A 13,284-nucleotide genomic window follows, 5' to 3' on the forward strand; every position below is an offset into this window, starting at 1 on the left:
GTCCGTATGAAATTTTAGATGTAAATCAGACAAATAAAAATATAACCTTAAAAAAAAGTAACAAGAAGAATCAGACCATACACCAAAATTTACTAAAGTTATTTCACGAAAAATGAAACAAGAAAAATTAATTTGTTCCAGGAAACTCATCATGGCATTCTTTGGAATTTCCAAGAAAAATCCGTCATTCCCGAAAATGGTAATCCTGATAATGTGGATATTGGAAAGTACAGCAGAAGCTCAAGAGAATTATAACATTACTACCTTCCCGGATCACAAAGGATTCTATTATGAATCTCACGGAGTGATCAAAACTTCTCACACTAAATGGAACTTGGTAACGTATGTGGATATTGGAATCTTGACCACAAAATATGAAAAGTTGATGACCCAGTATAGCGAAATGGAGACAATTTGTAAGCAAATGATAGCAAACTTTGGTAATGCAGAAATAGAAAACATTTGTAATCAATTCGTAAACCAATTTTCTACTACAACCCGTCCATATTTATATGAAATTCAGTTAAATCGTCGTAACGCGATGTTATCGATAGAGCATAACTCAAATAATGAAATTCGAAATCGCCGAGGATTGGGAGGTACCTTCAAGTGCCTGATCAACGTTTTGTATGGTGCATACTCGAAAATCGACACCGAATTCATATTTAAACAGATCGTAGAATTAACCAAAAACAAAATTCAGAATATTAATTTAGTCAAAGAAAAAACAAGATTTGTACAAGCAGAAATATTGGATGCAAATCATACTTCACAGGAAGTCACAGAACATCATCAGAAACTCGAAAAAAACTTGCAGTATTTACAAAGACTGACCAAAGAAAGTATCGTTAAAATCAACAAATTAGAATTTAAAAATAAACTGTTAGAGCAAGCCTTTTTATTCGAGGTAACTCTCAATCAGTATGCTTACGAAACACAAAACCTTGTTGCCATTATAAATGCAGCACTGGATGGTCAGATCCACACCAGCGTAATCACCCCCAGAAAATTATTACGGGAGTTAAAAGAAATTAAAATCAACTTACCCATGGGAAACGACCTCCCTATAGAAGTAATACCCGAGTCCATGCCAAACCTTTTCAAAATCTCTGAAATAACGATTTTCGTGCAAAACGAGTACTTAATATTTTCTATTGAAATACCCTTGATTTCAAGTAAAGTATTAAATGTGTATCGAGTTGTTTCATTACCAATGATATATTCTACCAATACATTAATTTTAATTGAACCCGAAGTCGAATATTTGGTTATTAACAATGATAATGAGGAATTTTTCACTATGACAGGGAAACAGTGGGAATCATGTGTAAATTTAGGAACTTACAAATTATGTAAAGGTGGTCAAACATTTCACCGCCGCTCGAGATCGAACGTTTGCGAAGTAGTACTTCTAACATATCAACCTATCCCAGAAACTTGCAAAATAAAACTGGTAACATTAACAACATCCATTTGGGATAAGTTATTGGATTCCAATGCATGGTTATTTTACACACAACCAACTTTAGTGACCATCAAATGTGCGGAACCTCCACAAATAGTAACATTTCAGATCTCAGGCGTAGGAAGGTTGACCACCTCCCAAGATTGTGAAATCCATACAGAAAATTCCATTATATTTCCGACAAGTAGATCTAATAGAGGTATCTCTACCGATTTAATTCCAGAAAGCAAAAAACATGAATCAGTATTATCAGAGAGTCTTAAAAATATAATTCCCCAGAACCTAAAAGACATAAGTATCGTACACGATTTTAATTCTTTATCCAAAAGGCTAATGGAAATAAATAAGTTACCAAAGGTAACAACAGATTCTCTAATAATATTTCAAATGGAATTTCATATGGTACTTGTGTATATCTTAATGTTAACTGTAATATCCGTAGTTAGTGGATTAGCTATTAAGTTTAGAAATAGTATAATTAGAATGTACTCTCCGGATTTACCGGATATTTTATCACTAAATAATCGATAAGTAAACATTATAATCATAAATTTAGTTGTGAAAACATATTGTACGGAACATTAGGGAACCATTAGGTCCCTAAGTTCCATTTAAGTTGGGGGGTGTTAAGAACCCCTGGCTATATTAGTTAGTATATATATATAATAGTGTATAATATAATATTGTACGACGGCGACTGTCTGGAATTGCTGCGACAGCAATTCCAGGCAAGCGCTGGCTACAGGCACGGCTCGTATAGCAAGCCGTGCCAGTGGCATTTCAGAGCAGTAGACGGAACATTGTGATTCGCACCAGAACATTATATTTGTCAGACCATTTTTTATAAAACATTAAATAATTCATTAAGTGCATTGTACGTTTTTCTTTTCAAGTTAAATATAGAGAGTAGTAATTAGTTCGAAAGTGTTCGTTGTTTTTATTTGTGCACGGACCTCCAGGGAGATCCGTAACAATTTCAAAAAATAATAATCAGAAAAAATTTTTTTTGGCAACATTGATACTTTAGCTGGCATACCATTTGATTTAATGAATAAAAATAGTGGGTATCAAAGTAACCCCATATGCAGTCTAACATTGATAGCTACATTTAACTTAAAAAATATATGTGTTAAAACTAAAAAAACACAATATTTTTCATTGATTATTTTAGAAAAATATATATTTGAGGTAAGGGGATCAAAATAATAAATATTTTTCTACCATAACACAAGTTAAATTTAAATCAAACTAAAAAAATAAAAATAAATTATCAAAGTAACCCCATTTTACGGTAATTGATAATATTATAATTGTAGTTATCTATTTAGTCAATAAATTTATTTATTTTTGAAATATACAGTTGATTATTCTTACTTTTTATCCTCACATCGAAAAATAAATAAATAAATAAAAGCAATAATGACATAGTTTTTCATTGCACAATTTTATATTAACTAAATGTGAAATTAGAATTATATTAATACAATAGATCATTAGTATCAATAACATTTGACTTAAATAGAAATAAATACTTTAACATCACAGCACTCATGTCTAAACTTTTAAATGACACACACAACAAATAACTCAGTCACCCAAAACTGTATCATGATCCTTTCATGGATCGCAAACGGACTAAAAAACCATAAAGATGAATTCCTCATTACACTCCAAGAAAAAAGAATTGATATCGCTTTAATATCCGAGACTCATTTCACTAATAGTTACTCTCTCAATATACCAGGCTTTCGTCTGCATCATACCAACTATCTGGACGAAACTGCTCATGCAGGTTCCGCTATCTATGTTAGGTCTTCTCTCACATCTCATCCACTCCAAAAATTCCAAACCGACTATACAGTGTGTTCAACGACAAAGGTAACACGGAATATTTTGAACGCATGACCTTGTATGCAATTCGGGTTTTTTGTAATGCGTAAAGGACATAAAATTACATTTATTTTTGATAAATCTTAATTTTTTTTTAAAAAATTCTGCGCATGCGCAACAAAATAATTTTTTTTTAATGGCACCTCCCATTTTTGAGTTCAGATTTGAATTATGTGCATTTTTTCAAGCAACTTTGACTTTTAAAGTTTTGCTCTATCTTCAAAATTGACTGATTGAGAATGAGTCGATTTATAACATTTGTGTTTATCGTATTTTTCAATAGTTTATTTAGAGTTTTAAAATTTATAAGTGATTTCGTATAAATTTTTCTTAAAAATTCAGTGTACTGTCATAAGTGCAAGTAATTTACATTACTTCTACAGAAATTTTAACTGAAATTTCTTGTAAATGGTATAATTTTGGTTAATTAATTAAACAAACTAACACATATCCTATTATTTTAATTCAGTTTTAAAACAAATCCTTATCACTATTGCGTTTTTGCTATCGCTCACCCGAACAAGCATGGTATTAAAAACAAATAATACTGGTTTCATATTTCTACAAAATAAATCTTTTCTCGTTCTATCTTTTATCGACTTTTATTGCATGCTTTAGATTATTTTATCTTAATGTCCTAGGCAATCTAACAAACGATAATTTTGGTTAGGTACAATTTCTAAATTTGTTGTTAAATGTGGTTTGTCAATTCGTTTGGGTCACATTAATTTTGTAGTACTAAATAGTGAAACAGATGAAATTATGTTGAGCTGGGCTTGAAACAGCTTGTGAGTGCCATAAAAAAGGCTGATAGAAGCACATCATCAAGATTTAAGAATTTATTCATTTAAAGCATTTGGATATAAATAACTCAAAAAATATATTATCATTACTAGGGAGCGGATGTTTATGCTCCAAAAAATTTAAAAATATGCTAAGAATTTATTTATATATGCTTCAATAAAATTTTAATTTAGAACTATTTTTAGATTCTGAGTGAAACGATGAATGTATTGATTTTACAATGATGTGTGTTTTTTTTTTTTTTTTTATTTTTTTTTTTTATTTTTTTATTTTTGTGTCTGTGTACACGATAAGTTGTCGAAATAATGCTTCGATTTTCGACTTCAGTATCTTGTTCGATGGGAAAGTGAATATCGTTGGTGCATTGGGGAGGTCAAAATTTTAATTTCCCAGTAGTTTTCAAAAGCGATGTGAAAAACAAAAGAAAAATTAAGGAAAAACGGGAATTTTTACGCAAAATCGATTTTTAACAATGTAATTTTATTGATTTATTTTTATTGAATATTATTGATTTTTAACAAAATCGATTTTGGTTATTGGTGTAACTCTAAAACAAATGACCGTAGATGCATGAAATTTTCACTGGTTGTTTATATTTGCATTTTCTATACACAATACAATTTTGAAAATAATTTGACTTTTTTTGAACTGTTTACGGACATTGTCAGTTTTCAGTTTTTTTAAATTTTTTTTCTATAAATATCAATAAAATTTTATTTGTTGGGTAAAAAAGCTTGAAAATTTAATAGAAGGCTCCTAGGTTATTGTTTCAAAGGCAGATGAAAAAAATTAAAAATCCTTAGTCACAGTTTTTTTTTATACACGTTTAAAGTTCAAATCTTGAAAAAATACGGAAAAATCACGAAAATTTGCAAATTATTTTGAGTTAGAAATTCATAAAAAATTTTCTTTTTAAATCTAAGATTTTAAAATCTAATACAAGATTCCTCATAAGTTTGTCTAACTTTATCAAAAAAAAAATTTCTACAAGAAAGTCAAATTAAATTTTTATGAGCGTTTTAAATTCATATTTTTACAACATTAGATATTCACTCGATTTCTCATGTACCGATTTCCTTATTTTCTTGTAATTCAAAAACGAATAACTGTAGATACATGAAAATTTCACTGAATGTTTATATTAGCATTTCCTATACACCATACAATTTTGAAAATATTTTGACACTTTTTGAGCTGTTTACGGGCATTTTCAGTTTTCAATTTTTTTAGTTTTTTTTTCTATAAATATCAATAAAGTTTTATCTGTTGGGCCAAAAAGTGTAAAAATTTAATACAAGACTCCTGATATATTTTTACAATAGCAGTTGAAAAATATTGAAAATACATAGGCACAGTTTTTTTTTATAAGCATTTAAAGATCAAATTTGGACAGAATTTATCAAAATCTCGAAAATTATCAACCATTGTAATTAATAAATTATAAAATGTTCAGTTTTTATAGCTAAGGATTGAAAATTTAAAACAAGATTCCATGTAAATAGATAATTCGGTTACCAAAAAATCTAAAAAATACACAAGCACAGTTTATTTGTATAGTCATTTTAAGTTCAAATTTGGACGAAATTACATAAAAACCTAGAATAACTATTTTAGTTATTTTGTTGTGATTGTATAATATTATTCGTGGGCACTTGAAACTTCTAATTTGTAATATTTTCATCGATATATTATGATGATAGTATCACGGTTTGTTGTTGATGTATAACGCGTTATATGTACCTAATGGATATTGTGATATGATTAATTTGGAATTAATTATAGGTAGGTACCTATGTATATAATAATATGTCTTAAACCTACACTGAATTTGTTCATGTTCATTCCCGTTTGATAAGCACAAATGGCCTATCCATTCTTTAATATCTATGGTAACCACTAACCACAGATATATAAACATAGTAGGTAGGTACTGTAACGTGCCAACTACAACGATACTCGTATAGATGGAAGTAAATTGAATAACACCTCGATGACGATACCAATTTGTATTTATTATGTGCAAAATGGTTATAATGAAAATATTCTAAGTCCAAATAATTATGTTTAAACTGTGGATTAGCGAGATGTGACTATGTACAATATTGGTGTGTGCTCGAGTTGTGGCTGGGTGCTCGTCTGATGAACGCTTGTCCATCAGCTCTCCTCGATGGATCTCTGTCCCTGTCTCTTCCATTAGTTCACAAGACCATACATGGTGATCCTGCGATTAGGCCTAACGTGATTCACACGCCGGATGTCTATATATCTCTGTTGTCATTGTACAAATCTAACTTATATTATTTTTAGAATTATTCATATACGTAGTCATATATCTATTGCCGCAAGCCGCTCATGGTCACGCGCTCGATAATCGATATTACTATTATCGATATTATTATTATTAATGTGTACGCGAGCAAGCGCTCGAGTATTATATTTATATTTACGCGGCGCGTATATTATATGATTACGTACATATTATAATGTGATTTAGACAAGCGATGTGGTAAGATAGTCACAGCTCGCTACAGACGAGCGCTTCCCCGCAGTAAGAAACTATTAGAAAATTCTTAATTTTACATATATTTATATTATTGGTTTAATAATTCTATGATAACGTTATTATTTGATAAGCCAGCCAAATGCCTTACGCTATGCCTGTCGCTACAGTACCATTGATTATATAATTAATGATAGTACGGATGATGGAAGCGATATCTATTAACCGTGGTAAGCGACCAGTAAAGTTGATTGGGTTCTGATTTACCTGTTATCTGAAGTACGACCCGTTGAAAAACATGGAAACGAACCCGCGCACCAAATGGCAAATTCACTTAATATCACGCGGCACGCACGTCAGAAGTTATACGTTTGTTTACCCGGATGGCTGGATACTACTGTATTTTTATAGTACATTAGTATTTTTTACTACTTAATTTACATTTTCTTATTTGCTATAACTTATGTACCAGAACCAGGCTTAGTAGTTATTATTTTTTGCTCATTCTTTGCAAATTATTAGATATTGTTTTTAACCAATAATTACACGTAGTGGCAGATTTTGAATTTTATTAATATGGTGAATTTGTTCAATTTTTCAACAACAATGTATCATTCAAAACAGCAATGAATCGAGTTTGTTCACGTTTCTTAAAGGTATGTAATGTGTAATGTATGGTAACATATATGTATATTTTTTAACTGGATTGGATTAAAAAACGTTTCTGATTTAAATGAATTACATTTAGGTCATAGTCGTGTCGTCCAACGAAACAGATTTGGATACCAGTGAATTGAAAATGCAAACATGTGGCTAGGGAATCTGCTGTGTCTAGATATTTCAATGTAATTGTACAATGCCTATTAAAAACATGGTTGTACCGTCTGGTAAGTGTTTTATTTGCATACCTTGTGAGACACAATTTTTGACATGTGTCGCAACTTTTTCAACACTGTCAACAATATTATTTAGTTACAAATTAAAAATAATTGACTTACATTTTCAGGTTCTACAAACAGTAAAAGAAATAATAGCAACAAGTCTATGTACCACAAGACCAGATTCGTATTATAGGTAGTAGGTACTACAATTTTTGTAAGTTTTACGAAATGGTTTTATTTTTTAACCAACGTACCTATGATATGAGTAGGTATAAAAATAAAAATGATTAACTTTTAATGTAAATTATTTTTTATTTGTTTTTTATTATGTAGGCTGTAGTATGGGTGTAGGGTCAATCTCCAAATCATTGAAAATACTTGACATATTTTGTGCTTCCTAAAACATAATTTAATAGTAAAATTGTATTAATTAAAATTTGAAGGGCAAAAGAAATTACAACTTAATATGCAATGCTTCTGAATATGGTAAGTACCTACATCCCAATATTATCTATTATTAGTTACATATTTAAATTTTATTTAATACAATGTGTAATAGCCCCATGTATACAAATTACAACCGTTATTATAATATAAGATATATAAATATACCTATGAGTGCCGCCCTATTCCCTCAAACTAAGGATCTACCTTTATTATAGGTATAAGTTTCTTATATTAGATGGAGTTCTTTATTATAAGCTTATGTCGTTCATATTATATTATAGAATATCAGAGCAGGTAGCAAATGTGATGACTGATGAGAATTGAATTAGAGTGTAAGCCCCCCCAAAAAAGTATTTTATCATGATTTTAGGAAGTATTTTATACAAATAGTTATTAAACTTAGAAGGCAGTCGGCCTTCTGTTAAAAAAAATGTTAATGCGGATGTTTAATTGTTAACTTTTTTTGTGTTATTTTTATACAAATAGTATTTATAAATATATATTTATACATAGTTATGTACTAAAAACTTACTTTTACTGCACGGCGCCTTTCTAGCTCCACCCTTAAATCTGGTTCTTGCGGTTGCTAAGTTAAAAAATTTAGTATTATGTACCTACTTTATATATTGTTATTTATTATATAATATTTACTATTTGGCGTGGCTGCCACAAACAAGGACTCTTGTGTCTATTTAGGCAGACACTGCATCCTATAATAACAATACACATTTTAAATAGGTAGTCTATAAGGGCCAGTTGTACCGTCTATGATTATGGTTAATCAGAGTTTAATCGGCCGAATTTGCCCGTTTAAATATCTGTTATCAGCTGATTAAGCTTAATCATAGTTTAATCGTAGACGATACAACTGGCCCTAAATTAAATAAAAATTAAATAAGTTAAATAAGTTTTGTCAAATATACTAACTTTTTATTACTGGATTTTGCGAGGGAGCATACCTACAACGGCCATTATGCATTTTTTTGCATATTCGGCATCCTTAAAAAAATTAAATAATTTTTGTTTGTGAAATTATTTATTTTAAATGCTTAATATACATACTTTGCATTTCTGGTGTTTGACGGGTTTGTAGAAGTTTGCAATAGCCAGCATGGCGTTTTTTGCATTTTCGGCATTCTTAAAAAAATCAAATACAGTTTGTGAATTTAATTACCTACATTAAACAATTAATATACATACTTATTTTAACTATTTTGTCAGTTGTCTGTTTTTTCACTAATGCGTCTAAAATAAAATGAATGAAGCGTCATAAAGAGTCAAAAAATTAAATTGTGAGCATGCTTCTTACCACTAGATTTTGGTTGTGATGACGTGGATGCTTGGCCTTCTAATCCATAAAAATAATTATGATTAATTGTTGTCATCTATATAACACATAAATAACAGGGTAAATAATATTTTTCAATTTAAAATGACAGAATTACAAATGTAAATATTTATATAATGGTAGGCATTCACAGCCAATTGCCCAACACTATAATATATTTTATTTCAAATGACACTGACACACTGTTGTAGTATTGTTTTTAACACAAATAGAATTCAGAAAAAAAATGTAGTATAGTAGCATAAGCTTAAAGTTAATTAAATTGTTGTACAAGAGGTGTCTTGCACTCATGATATCAATGACTATATTATGTAACACACATATTTCCATTTAATATGTTATAATTAATAATTTGTAATTAAAATTAGAATAATTAATGGAGGTTTTAAATTACTCTAAAATTAAGTAATATTATTAATATTATATTTTTTGTGGTAGGTTTCAAGCAAATTAAGCTTTAGAAATGATCAAAAACACATATTATACTTGCCATTTTTATTTAGACATTGAAATTAAAATAATTTACTATTATTATTGGAACAGGCTTTACCATGAATTTGTTTTCCTGTAAATTTTAAATTTCTTTTATTATTTTAATACTGAACTTTTTCATAAAACGTCACTATGATCTAAATTCGTCCACAAAATAACTCTCGTTCCTGTGCAACACTTAGTTGAGCAGGTACGTTTTGTAAAATTCTTGCGTTTAAAGAATTATGTTGTATGTTAATTTTATCCATGTTATTATTTTAATACTGTTCTATTTCAAAATATGTTACTATGATAATATAAACTCTATTATAAAATAACTTTTGTATGGAACACCAATAAAAAGTTTAGTAAAAATCGTAAAATATATGAGTTTAAAGAAATTCAAATTGTATTAATTGTGTGTTAATATGAATACGTATCCAGTTAACATTAAAAAAAAAAATTAAGCTATGTGAATATTTTACTTACTTTGATAGTTATTCCCAGTTCCTTCTTGTTTGAAGTTCGAATATAAAATCAACGGAAAACTACCGCACCTATAATATAACGTGTATACTAAAACCAATTAGTGGTATGTATCCTTATTTAATCTATATTAGTAATACCTATAACAAATACCCTTGTTATTATTTTTTCTTATTTTTACATTATCATAATTTATTGTCTTCACGCTACATATAATAGTAGCAGTTATATACCTATTCTGTTTGACGTGTGTCTAAATATTAGATATATACTTGATTGATAACTTTTTGGACTTTTGAAATTGCAATCTTTATCTCGAGTAATTGCCGATACTCGCTATGAAATAATATAAAATATCAAAATACCGTGTTTTTTTTATATACCTGCCTATCTATAGATTAGTTATTTACACTAACTCGTCGAGTACATATTTTTTTTTTCAATTTAGGATGACATTGTGTCTAGTTCTCGGCGTGAAAGGTTGACATCCATTTTGGTATACCTATCGCCTCGTTCAAAAACATCGTGTTCCTAGTGTAGTGGTGTGTTACACTTAATTTTTATACATCAAATTCAACGTGTCTCTAAATCCCCGGTGAGTAAAGCTTACATTTATAACTTTTATTGTACCTAAGTATTTAACGTTTGTAACGATATTACATACAAATCAAAGCTTAAAATATTTAACTATTTTTACTTACTTTTATATTTATATTATAATTTTCAATTATTAACAATAATATTTTGTTTCATATTGTGTATCTATAATTCCGTAAAAATTAAATCCCTGGGATCAAATCTATACTTTACCGGACACCCCTTTTTTTTCAATTTTTTTTTTCAAAATACGTGGTTTTTTAAGCTGAATTCAGAACTGTTTGAAAATATTCCCCTTACCGTTCAAAAGTTATGGAAGTTCAAAGTTGCAGTGATTTTGCGTGTATCGGCTCTCGTCGCTACGCTCCTCGGCGCCGTCGCTACGCTCCGCAAATCGAAAATATCCCCCTATTTGTTGTGTAAAACCACCTCAGGTGAACCTCGGTTTTCCTCAATAATGTTTCTAAGTACCTAACTACGTAGCGTGTATTCAGTATAAAAAACCACGCATTTTGAAATTTTCGATTTGCGGAGCGGAGCCGTGACGGCGCCGTGGAGCGTAGCGACATACACGCTAATCGAGTACACACGTAATCGCTGCAACTTTGAACTTCCATAACTTTTGAACGGTATGTTTGCGGGAATTTTTTCAAACAGTTCTGAATTCAGCATATAAAACACGTATTTTGAAAAAAAAAGGGTGTACGGTAAAGTAGATTTATACCATGAACGTAAGCAGTGGCGTTTTCTTTGGGTGTGCAAGTTGTGTGTTAACGCCCTATAATATTGATGTCATAACATATTGTGCATGTGTAATATTGTAATTTGGAAATTTGTAATGCATATTACATAGTAATATAATTTTATTTACAAAATCTTAAAATAATTGTTTTGTAGGTACTCTTCTCTATAAATAAAAATAATAATCAACAAATAAACTATTTTTAACTCGGGATTCGACCAGCGGTATGCACCGTCTGCAGCTACGACGCGCGGGCGCGATGGTGTGATTGCGGAATATTATGTATTGTGTCGTGTAGGACGTTAATGTTTTGAACAACGACTCGTGGTATCTAATATCCCACATTCGTAATTTGTCGTGATATTGTCGGCTAACTTCGGTGCAATGTTAATACTAGACCAAGTCGTTGAAAATGAAATTAACGACCAGCCGCTAATCGGCTATTCGGCTAATGGCAATTAGTAGTGGGGATCATCGCGGCTGCACGTTGTACACTCGCACTGCAACGCCGATCGACAAAAACTTATTGTTTATTTCTGTGCATCACTGCATCAGTATTGTACTATTGTTAATTAGCATGTACTACCTATTCTATCTTTTATGAATTTTATTGCAATTGATTGATAATTCAAGACAGTTACCAGGTATTCACTATTCTATTTATTTTTGTTTAAGATACTCTTGGTACTGATTATTTACAATACGTATTACGTGTCGTATAGTTATTAAACTTATTCCATATTAACAATAGGTATGTGTAACCGTAGCGAAGTTGTAAATCAATTAAAACAAAATTGCTTTTCAAGACTTTCATTTGCTGAAAAAAAAGTTTTAGTTCAAAATGGTAGACCGTGTCCAGATCTTGACATTTTAACAACAGTAAAAATTAAAGACGACAGATAATACGTCATGCACTCGGCATTTTCGTAAAGAGCTTTATAATATATCTGATTGGTTATGCGGTTGTGAAATTTCGAATAAATTTTTTTGTTGGTCTTGTTTACTATTTTCTACGAAAAAAACTGTTTGGAATAATCAAGGGTATGATGATTTAAATCATTTAAATACAGCTGTTAAAAAACATACTGAATCAGAAATTCATATAGCTGGATATTTTAAACTTAAGACATTTTTATCATCATCAACTGCTAGAATTGACACATCATTAGATAAACAAAGAAAAATAGATATTCAATTACATAATGAAAAAGCAGCAAAAAATAGAGAAATATTAAAAAGATTAATAAATGCAGTATGTTTTTTAGCTAAGCAGGAATTACCTTTTAGGGGACATAATGAAAACAAATATTCAGTAAATAGGGGAAACTATATGGAGTTATTGATTTCCAGCCAAGAATTTGATCCATTATTACAAGAACATTTAGATACATCTACTATTTTTCGAGGCACTTCTGTTTCCATACAAAATGATTTAATAAATTCTATTGCTGATGTTATTAAACATGAGATTTTTAATGAAATTCAAAATACACAATACGTGGCAATTATGCTTGACGAAACAACTGATATTAGTAATAAATCACAACTATCGACAGTACTGAGATATTTTTCAAAAAACGAAAGCAAAATTGTTGAACGTTTTCTTGGATTTGATGACATGAGTGCTGACAAAACAGCAGCCTCTCTATTTAA

The 13,284-nt window shown here is 29.8% G+C and overlaps 1 long non-coding RNA gene across 1 annotated transcript; it reads left to right on the top strand.

Annotated features, from left to right (window-relative positions):
* The first annotated feature begins 6,871 nt into the window (after positions 1–6,871).
* LOC132937506 (uncharacterized) lies at positions 6,872–8,297 on the top strand. Its single transcript, XR_009663685.1, has 3 exons — positions 6,872–7,315; positions 7,408–7,546; positions 7,666–8,297. It is a non-coding gene; the product is annotated as an uncharacterized LOC132937506 (long non-coding RNA).
* The last annotated feature ends 4,987 nt before the right edge of the window (positions 8,298–13,284 follow it).

Source organism: Metopolophium dirhodum, chromosome 1 (genome assembly GCF_019925205.1).
Source record: "Metopolophium dirhodum isolate CAU chromosome 1, ASM1992520v1, whole genome shotgun sequence".
Classification (NCBI taxonomy): Eukaryota; Metazoa; Arthropoda; class Insecta; order Hemiptera; family Aphididae; genus Metopolophium; species Metopolophium dirhodum.